This window comes from Crocodylus porosus, unplaced genomic scaffold (genome assembly GCF_001723895.1).
Source record: "Crocodylus porosus isolate Cpor-Errol unplaced genomic scaffold, CroPor_comp1, whole genome shotgun sequence".
In the NCBI taxonomy this organism is placed as follows: Eukaryota; Metazoa; Chordata; order Crocodylia; family Crocodylidae; genus Crocodylus; species Crocodylus porosus.
Genome location: NW_017728921.1, coordinates 10965931 through 10975514, shown reverse-complemented (window position 1 = coordinate 10975514; position 9584 = coordinate 10965931).

Below are 9584 nucleotides of genomic sequence, written 5' to 3'. Positions count from 1 at the left end.
TACCCCACGGACATTTTAAAAGGTGCAGGGGCTTACTACACATGACGCTGCAGCGAAACTGGAGCGGTCTAAGTAGAAGACCCAGGAGCACGTGTATAGGCAGCCTGTGATCTCAGGGCGGATTTATTCCCATCTCTGCCACTTCCATTGCCAGATGGTACTGGGGTGTCTGTCTTTATTTGCTCATTTGGGTCTTCCTAAGTCTGTTTTGTAATTCAGGGCTAGGTTTCTCCACCTGTTCATTTGCAGTAGATGTATGTTCCCTTTATGGTGTTTTCCCAGTTTTGTTTTTTGATTTCCTCAGACACATTTGAGTGGTGAGTTCTCGGACTCATGAAACCGAGGATGAGTTTGAATATTTAAGACGCAAAGATGTGAGCCAAACGACGTAAAAGAAGCTGTGGGTGAACAGTGGAAGCCATTTCAGCTCATTTGTCGTTATAGTGGATGTGACTACTTTTCTTTCCCCCCCAAATGTTCATTTAATCAGCTCTACAGGTAGCTGATTAAATCTTGAAAGGCTTTATGTTTTGGATTGGCTCCCAAAAATCCAGAGGTTTCTCCCATCCTGTCCTTATTCACGCTCCAGAATGCCCACGTTTTTAGCACTGGGCTACGCCAGCATAGATTTGTCTAGGAGTTCCTGGCAATTCCTACCATGGGATACAGTGGCTAGGGTGCTGAATGCAGTGTATGGAGAACTGGACTATCTCTGTCACTGATCTCCTCTGTAACAATAGGCATGTCACGTCCCCATGTTGCTTCAGCTTCCCCACCTATAAAATGAAAATTTTGAGACCTGGAGGCCATTAAGAAACCCTGTAAATGCCATGAAAGCAGTTCTATTTGGCCTAGGCTGACCTGTCTGTAGCATAAAATATTGAAAAGTAGTGGTGGGAAAGAGCCATTTAAATGTCTTTTTCCAGCCTTGTCATCTTGGTGTAGGTTGGGGCAAAGCTTTTGGGTCAGCCTTCATTTGATTTCTTTCATCTCTAATGCCTGGGTTAGAAGAAGCAGAAAAGCGAAATTTAAGGTATCTCCTAGACCTAGTGACTCCACTTGGTAACTAAAATGCAGAATAATCAATCCTGGTTTTTATGTTAAAGACAAACTAAGAGCTCTGGTTCTCCTCTAATGGATTTGTATTTAGGTTGATTCATCTATTCTTTTATGCTGGTTTAACTCTGCTGACTTCAGTGCCATTACTCCCAGTTTACACCAACACAAATGAGAAAAGACCCATGGTTCCTTGTTCTCTTCCCGATTGAGGGAAATAAAAAACTTGCAAAAATAATAATCATTTTTCACTTCTAAAAATGTTTTTAGTTTAATTGCCAGTGGATCTAAGAAGTGACTTGTAATTGTTTTAAAAAATGTTTTGCTTAGTTACAGTAAGAGCAAGCTTAGCCTGCCCAACATGGGCATCATTAAGCAAAATTATGTTACTCCATAAATATTCTTTATTAGAGCTTTATTCCCTAGTTGGAAGATAAAATTGCCTTTCTAAAATAACTGACAACCATGCTACTAAAGGAACATTAGACTGTCAATGCACAGAGATAGATATAGTCAAAATAAGTTGTTGCTATTAAAATATACCATTCCATTTTATAGTATAAAATGTAATGCATGTTCCTAATAGTGCTGAGTGCTCTTTTAAACAAATAATTTCTTTTAGAATCCCAATTAGAGTGTCACACTTAATAAAGAAGCCCCTGCTTTGTCCTATAGCTGACAATCCTGATAGGTGTCATTTATCATTGTAATGGCTGCATGCCCCCCAAATAGGGGTAACATGCTGCTTGTGGCCTCAAGGGCTCCCTTGTGCCTTTTTGATTTCTCCCATTCTGTTGCATGACACTAAAACTGCAGTCCTGCCTCAAGCGAGCCTCAAGCGAGCCATTCCTAGTCCTATACTTATTTTAATGGGACAGCATATGGGAGTGTTGCTAATGTTAAGAAGGAATGAAAATACCATACCAAAGACCCAGACAACCAGGCACCTGCCTGGGGCCTGGACAGAAATGGGGGCCCAAAAGTGGGTGGAAAAAAATTACAATTCCAAAAAAAAAAAAAAAAGTTTTAATATTGCACATATATGGGACTGGCAGTGTTATCAATTGAGAACAAATTATTTAAAGACATTGATACCACAGATATGATAAAGACTTTAGCAACCACAAAAATTATTATCTCTGGTGAAGGGGGCCTGATACTAAAAGTTCACTTGAGGCTACCAGGAGTCTAGGTATGGCACTGCCAGACCAGATCCCATTTACTGCAGTAGCCTGTGTCCAGCTGTGGACTGTGCCAGCTCCTGAAGAGTATAGTTCAAGAAACAAGATATGGGAAGAATTGGTCCTAAGGGAAGTTTTTACCGAACTCCTAGGGATTGAATTGTATTCTGTAACATGAGTTCAGTCTTAGTAGTTTAACTCTTGTATTCCAGCTCAGAAAAGGCTTCTATGCACACATTGACAGTGCTTTTTCTTGTCATCAGTGATATTTTACAATGATGAGTTTTGTGGGCTAGCTTTGTACTGTGTAGGGAAAAAAATATCCGCTTTGTATGTGACCCATTTCTCCCTAATACAGTAATGGCAAGCAAGTGCCTGTACCGGCAAATCTATCCCAATGATGCAAGCAATGAGCTAGTTGTCACTACCTCTTCAAAAACACGACAACCTTTCCAGCTATCTTTACCAAGTTCTATGGAGACCTTAGAGAATACTGAGTTGTGCATGTGAATAATAGGCCATAAAGCTCCTTTTTATCTACTTTGTGATGGAAATAGTTGCAAAAGAAAAATGGGATGGATTCCTTCAGTAGTGTGAAATCCTGGAAAGTCATATTGGCAATTTGAACCCCTATAGAATTCTATTATTTGAATGGCAAATTTTGAGAAATTCAGCAAACTAGTCAATGAAGTTGATTGCACTAAAAAGCTAAGAGACTTGAACATTTTTTTTTTAAGTCAAAAGTCCAAAAATACCTGGAACCCATATCTCAAGCAAGGGGTGGAAATTGTAGGGCCTGTTAGTCATAGTATGTAAGAGACGTTTTCAAATTTTTGGATAAATTCAGAAGGGAAGAATAATGAACAAAATGGAACCAAATGGAAAAAGTTATAATGTGGGGTTACTAAAGATAAAGCTTGCCAGATCGACCAGGTGTCTGTTTTGATAAGATAATTAATTTTATACAAAGGAGATTCAGTAGATCGAATCTATCTGGACTCCAGTTTAGCACTTGATATAGTGCCCCATGGAAATTATTACTTAAACTGGAAGAGTGGGTAAGTAGTACAAGAATTGTAAAGAGCAAAGTCCTGGATAAAGTGGGGAAGAGTGAACCACTAGGATGCAGGGAAGTTAATAGTGGAATTTCTCAAGGATCCATCCTGAAACCAGTCTTATTTAATATTTTCATTTATTGCCTTGCTATAAAAAAAGAGGTGTGTGATGACAGGCTTAGCAGGAATTGCCAATGTGGAAGGGGACTGTGGAAGAATTTGAGCCTTACATGCATAGTAAACTTACAGTGCTTCACAGCATTGTCCTCAGGCATGCTCTGGGCAGGTTGTCCCCAAAGCTGAGCAGTAAAGGGATGTCCGTGAAGTGGTGCAGGTGGGCTGGTCAGTACAGGGGAGGGCTACTGTTCACTATTGTTCAACAGTGTGTAGTTATCTGGTCCGTAGTACCACGGAGACATAGTCATAGATTCATAGATAGATTCATAGATTGTTAGGGGCTGGAAGGGACCTCACAAGATCATTGGGCCCAGACCCCCTTCACTAGGCAGGAAAGACAACTGGGATCTTGTGACCCCAGCAAGATGACCGTCCAGTCTTCTCTTGAAGATCTCTAGGATAGGAAATGTTGACACCAGTTCAGAGAGCAGCTGTCCTGGAGCATATTGCTCCGGGGCACATTTAGTTTGTCATGTAAATGTGGCCTAGGTGACCTTGAAGACTGGAGTCACGGCAGTAGGGAGAAATACAATAGTATCAAAAGCAAAGTTATGTACTTATGGACTAAGAGCCAGAACTGCCATTATAAATGGGAAAACAGGCGATGCATGTGGGGGGGGGGGGTCACGGGAGCGCTGGTGCCCCCCCCCAAGACCGAGCACTCCGGCTGGTAGCAGGGCATGGAGAGCGCTCATGCTCCCCCTGGAATTGGCTCTGTTGGCAGGACATTGGCATTGGAAGTGCTGGGAGACCCCACCCCTGGTCACCACAATGGGCCACTGGGGGACCTCCCCCCAGTCATGCCCTACTGGTGCCCCCCCAGACTTGGGAGGCACCAGTCGCCCATGAATTGGGGTCTCTTCAATCAGGTGTGTGGGTTGCAGACAGGATGATGATGAGCTGCCCAAGTGATGCAACCATGACAAAGGCAGATGCAATTCTAGGGTTGCATCAGAGCATGCATTTCTGGGTGAGATGGGGAAGAACTGAAGAATTCGTGTTGCTATATGATGCGTTGGTGTAACTTACTCTGTAATACTGCACTCAGTTCTGGTCACCCACACTGAAGGACAGCTGAATTCAAACTGAGGGTTACTACGAAGACTAGAGAGCAGACAGCCTCCCTTAGAATACTTTGTAATAGTTTGCTTTTGAGTTTTGGGGGGGTTTTTTGCCTGGTGACACAGAGGCTGAGAGTGTATGCAGCTGCTCTCTAGAAGCGTAGAAGTAGTTAAAACACCAGAAAAAACACAATTGGCCTTTGCAGGGCCCAGAAAATATTCACAGGAAGAACATTCATAGAAGACTGTAATTCACAACTAACTGATGTTCTCAGTAGGTTCTTTTGGGGAACAGGAATGAAGTGAAACTGTCTATGCCAAAATTCAATTGCTATTGGAAACAATTCTCCATGGACGTGGGGATGGAGTAAATAATGCAATATGTCCTTCCCATCTCTAGTCTCTTGGATACTATAAAGCTCCCATCCTTTTCCACCAGGGTGAGAGTCAAATGCTGTCCCACTGAATAAGTATGGAGCATACAAGCCTTCTGCTTCACCATATGGAATAAATTGCCAGCCTGAATGCTTGGACCAGTGTGCTAGGGGGAATGGAGCATGTTCAGCTAAAGCCTTCATTTCCATTTCTACTTTCCTTTGGAAACCAGGGTGTTTTGTGTATTGCAGCCTTAGCAGGCTTGACTTCAGTTCTGTGAGCATCTCAAGTATTAGATTTGTGTAAGATCGAGCCAGTATGTTTGCTAAGCAAACCACTTTGAGCCCTCAGATTGGTAGTCAAGGCACAACAGTATCATGTTGTATCTGGGGGTTTCTTTTTTAGCACAAAGAAATATCCCTGGTATGTTTGGAGAAGTATCTTTCTCCTCCCTTCCAGTCAGTCCCATATTCCTGATGCTTGCTAGAAATGGCTCATCTGACATGATGGAGACTTCTCTATTAGCTGTCTTGAACCTGCTGCAGCTGCTTCTTTCCTGACATTATTTTCTTGTGCATTGTCCATGGTATTAGGAAGCTTCTTCAGCATGACAAACTTCTTTCTCAGGCAATTTTCTCTGAAATAGTGACATCACACCTTGATATCTTCTGGAAGACAGACTATGTGAACCAAACAAAGCTAGGGCTAGAGTTGGACAATCAATGCTTCTCTCATCTTTGAAGAATTTTTGAGATTTCAGAAAACGTTCTTGTCCCCAAATGGGACAGAAACTTCACAAACTGGTCAAAAAAACCTGCACCAAAAAAAAGGCAAAGTGGCACACATGGGGGCAGCATGGACTGCTCAAAACCAGAGCCTGGCTGGCCGGAGTCGCACTCAAAATGGATTGCTGCTGCTGCAGTCCCAGGAGGCCCCTCAGGACCCCAGTTAAGGCTGCTGGGGCCAACCCAGTGCTGGCCCCAGCCTCCCCTACCCCACCCAGGGTAACCTGCCATGCACCAGAGGGTACGTGGCACAGGCATTCCCCGGGGTCAACTAGTAGCAGCATAAGGTGCACCACCGCTAGTTTTCCCTGGGGAACCAAACGTCCATGCTCGAGTGGATGCAGCCTTAGGTTGGGGGTGGGGGGAGGAAAGGAAATAAGATAAAGTTGTTTAAATTGTTTCAAAACTTCACTTCAATTTTAAAATCTTGGAAACCTCCTTTAGTATAAATAAACTTTCAAAATAAAGTTATTTAGAATTTTTTTAAAATGGCTTGCCATTTTGAAGCTACTGAAATTGGATGCTTCACCAACTAGAAAACTGGTTTTTGCACATCTTGTTGAGTCATATTTGGGGAAAGCCAGGCTCTTGCCTCTGAACTGTTCTGTTTGAACAAATGTGCATCTTTCCAGTAGAAGAAAAAATAACATCAGAAAATTCCCGGGCAGCTCTATCCATGGTCTCGTATAATCAATTACTGATGGAGAAAATGAACTTGGTTCTAAACACACATTCATCATTAAATGTTATCTCCATGGAAGACGAAGAACAAACCTCAACCCAGAGCGACTATCAAGATAACCTGAAAAGAAAGTTGTCACAAAGTAATCCAAGAGGTGCTTTAATATTTTTCCTTACAGATGATGGCGCATTTTGATTGATCCATACCATCTCCCTCACAGATGTGTGATGATTCCATCAGAGGCTTTATTGCCTTCAGAGGGAGTTGCAATATGAGTTCATCTGTCTGCCTTTCCCAATTTATTTAGAGGAGGAGGACAACACCACGTCCCCGCAGAGCAGCTAAGGTTGATGCCTGCTCGACATTTCCTTTCATTATAGGGAGAAATAAGTCCCCTACCAATCATTACTGTTCTTTAAACACAATGACATTGTCTCACGTTTTCTTAAGAAGCTTCATTTTTCAGAGATGGCAGATAGCAGGGCTTGGGGATTCGATTCAGCCCAATTCGGGGGACGAATCTCTGAATCCGAACTGGATGAGAGGACCCTTTAATTTCTCTGAATCGAATCCAACCCCTTCAAATCGATGTCGAGAAATTTGGAAAGATTCAGTGATTTGGACACAGACACAGCTTTAAATGTTTTTTCTACATACCTCTAGGTAGCAGGCGGCTCGTAAATGCTGCGATGCCAGGGTGGATGAAGTGTCCCACAGAAGCGTGGGGGGCTCCTGAGTCTGCTGCTGAGCATGTTGGGAAGTGGAGCAGAAGCACTTCCGGACCACTTCTGGGTCTGCCCAGGAGCTTGTTGGGGGGTCCCCTTGCTCTCCCCCAGCTCGACAAGTGGTGTCTCCTGGGTATAGGGGGGCACCCAGGGTCCCCCCATGGCTGATCACCAAGCTGGGGGGGGGGGCCCAGCACACTCCTTGGCAGACCCGAAAGTGGTCCACTCCCAGGTTCACCAACAAGCATGTGGAGAGCCCTCCCATGCTCCTGTGGGATGCTCCATGCACCCCAACATCACAGTGTTCACAAGCCACTCTGGTACCTCAAGGTATGTAGGAAAAAAAAAGGTAATGCTGTATCTATGGCTGAATTGCTGATTCTCCGAATCGGCATTGAATCTTCAGATTCGGGTTTGGCCCAATTGAATCGGACAGTGATCCAAATCAAATCACTGTCCCTGATTTGGGCCGAATCCAAATCAAATAGGGCCCGCTTTGCACACCTCTAGTAGATAGCGAATGGGCTGTGGGGAATGAACTCTGCGGTTGCTAGTGGAGATACTTCCCTTTGGGTCAGGATTGAGGACAATGGGCAGGAGTGGGAATGAAAGTCTTCACTCCCTACCAATTGCCTAAGATGACCCTGTAACATCTCTAGGAGTGGTTACATCTGTCCTCAAGAGCACTGGTAAAACCTTCTGTGTAGTCAAATGCTTATCACAGATTAGCTCCAGATTTGGGGATCTTCTTAAGTTTCTGCTAAATAATTGTTTTACATTTAAATCATGTCGTCATTCTTTTTGGACAAAAGCTACATAACCTATCGAGCTGCAGATGCAGGGGGGTCACTGCACAATAGGAAAAGAAGCTTACTACTCCTACCTGATCTAAAAGAACACAGGAGATGCTATTAATCAAACAGCGCATCCTGCAAAACCACAAGACTGCCAGGGTAGGAGAAATGGGGAGAGTCTTTTAATGCCTTTAAGAAAGAAGGGATCTATTAAAAATGAGATGGGTGGATCAGACTCGTTATGGCATTTGGGTGCATTAGATAGTCTTATGCTGACCCAAGGGACTCCGGTGACGTTCACGGGCACAAAAGCAATTAAAACCTGCTGCCGAAAATTCCAGAGATCATATCCGTTTCCAGAGAAGAATCTGTGTGTATTTAATTCAGCCAAACAAACAAGTACTAAAAAGCTAATGGGGAATTTGAGCTCAAGCAACCTGGTTTCGTCATCTGCTAGCTGCCATATTATGCAATGATTTTGTCAGATCTCCAGCACTAAGTAGGTCAGTTTTTGGATGAGAGGCCTCCAAAGAGCACACACAGGGTGGTATCATTAGCCTAAACCTCAGAGCACAGCTGATGTGAGGAGCACACACTGGTTTCCCTTCTAGGCACAGCACCCTTCTTTTTTAAAAAAAAAAAAAAAAAGTGAGTTTTACAAAACTAATTGCTTTGACTATGGGAGTCAGGAATTCCCACCCTCTTATTTAAACTCTTCCCCAAGGACTCTGTTGTAGCTAGTGAAAGCACCTAATGAGTACAGATAGTTTTATGGTAAAAAGAGCACCTGTGGCTTTTTGCTCCTATTAGAGTAAAGTTATTGGCTCATTAGTGGATGGTTTGAGATTCAAATTGTGACTAAATTTTTATGGTATAAGATGGGGAGGGAAGGAGGGAGAAGATGCTGAATGTTACTACTTGGGCTTCTCCTGTGATACTATCCACAGGTGTCACCACTTGTTTGATCAGGCTCCGGTCCCAGAGAAGTCCTGAGGGCCTCTCTGCTCCTGTAGACTTCTCAAGAGTCTTTCATCCTGAAGGATTCCCAAGGATGTTGAAAGTACATTGAATCCTGGCAGCCACTGCTGAAATGCAGCCACATCTAGGGGACAGCGTGGCAATGTTTTAACAGCCATGTTATCAGTAAGACTGGAAAGAAAGCAATAATGTCATATGGATATGACAGAGTAGTGTAATTATCCCTTTATAGACGAGGATGTTGGAGTGAGGTCCCCTTTTCTTGCAAGAAATGCTGGGGAACCACTAGCGACTCATCAATAACTTCATTTATATCTCAAATGAGGCACATATTTCTTCCCCCAAATGAGCTCTAATATCCAATGGGGTTGATGAAATCAAAATATATGAAAACTTTAGGGGAATAAAGAGTATAAGAAACATGCGACGGGACAGGGAGAAGGAAGGAGTGGCCGTTTGCATGAATGCTAGCTATGTATTAATTCATCACCAAGCCATTTAATGAACTTAATTTCCCATGTCCCAATAAGTGGTAAGTGGGCCAATCTGTTGTTCTATTCTTCCCCCATCCCTGGACCCTTCAACTGTCTGAGGATGTTTTTACATCCTGTTAATTGTTTATGCAAGGTAAATTGTGGTTATTAACAACCAGCTATCAATTGAGCACACAACCAATCTATGCAAAAGCATCCTATTGGCGTGTGCTTTTTTTTTT